This window comes from Cebus imitator, unplaced genomic scaffold (assembly GCF_001604975.1).
Source record: "Cebus imitator isolate Cc_AM_T3 unplaced genomic scaffold, Cebus_imitator-1.0 Scaffold485, whole genome shotgun sequence".
Lineage (NCBI taxonomy): Eukaryota > Metazoa > Chordata > Mammalia > Primates > Cebidae > Cebus > Cebus imitator.
Window position 1 is genome coordinate 154,751 of NW_016107800.1, and position 1,306 is coordinate 156,056.

Genomic DNA, 1,306 nt, shown 5'->3' on the forward strand with positions numbered 1-1,306 from the left:
AAAAAAAAAAAAAAAAAAAAAAAAAAAAGGAGAAGAAATAGAGCATGTTGATGAATAAAGAGGCAAGGTGTTAAGTCGTCACTATGTGAGCCTTCAAGTGTAGACTTGGATTCAAATCTTGACTCTACCCTGCCTGAGTGTTAAATTATAGGCAAATTACTTAGTCTCATCAGACTTAACTGACTTATCTGTGAATACGAATGATGCTGCCATCACCTCAGCATTAAGAATTAACCAAGAGGGTGTCTGAAAGCCTTTGGCCCACGTGCCGGGCATGCAGACAGCTCAACCGGTGACTGCCAAAAAAAAAAAAAAAAAAAAAAAAAAAAAAAAAAAAAAAAAAAAAAAAAAAAAAAAAACCCAACAAACCCTCAAAAAAAAAAAGAAGAAAGAAATGGAGTCTCACCATGTTGCCCAGGCTAAAAAAGACAGTAAATTTCGGTAAACAAATAAAAGATGTTAATTAGTACCTGTTACTTGACAATACAATACTTTAAAAACTGTACACATTTTTTTTTAAAGACAAACCGAAGCCGGAGTGCAGTGGCATGATCTTGGCTCACTTCACCTTCCGCCTCCCAGGTTCAACCAATTCTCTTGCCTCAGCCTCCGAGTAGCTGGGATTACCGGAGTCTGCCACCAAGCCTGGCTCATTTTTGTATTTTTTGTAGAGATGGAGTTTCACCATGTTGGCAAGGCTGGTCTTGAACTCCTGACCTCAAGTGATGTGCCTGCCCCAGGCTCCTAAATTGCTAGGATTACAGGTGTGAGCCACTGCACCCCGCCTATACTTAGTTTTTAATGAAAGAAGTATTTTATCCTAGAGATGGTGGGTAAAAATGTCTCAATCCATGGAGGCTGGTATACATTCACTGTTGGTATGGTATCTTATGATACTGTCACAGAGATGCTGCATTTAAAAAGCACTGAAATAAATAGGATTACTTCTTGGTAACCTAAGGGGTAGATGAAATTAAATCAAGGGGTAACTAACAGGTTCCCTACTGCTGTATTACAAATTGTAGTAGGTTGGCTGGGTGTGGTGGCTCACGCCTATAATCCTAGCACTTTGGGAGGCTGAGTCGGGCATATCATGAAGTCAGGAGTTTGAGACCAGCTTGACCATGGTGAAACCATTCTCTACTAAAAAAGCAAAAATTAGCCGGCATGGTGGTGCACACCTGTAATACCAGCTACTCAGGAGGCTGAGGCAGGAGAATCGCTTGAACCTGGGAGGCAGAGGTTGTAGTGAGCCAAGATCGTACCACTGCACTCCAGCCTGGGCGACAGAGCAAGACTCTGTCTC

General features: G+C 41.4%; 1 protein-coding gene across 1 annotated transcript in view; it reads right to left on the bottom strand.

Annotated features, from left to right (window-relative positions):
* Nucleotides 1-1,306, bottom strand: part of DIS3L (DIS3 like exosome 3'-5' exoribonuclease) — a 45,797-nt gene that overhangs the window by 8,024 nt on the left and 36,467 nt on the right. The window lies entirely within an intron of this gene.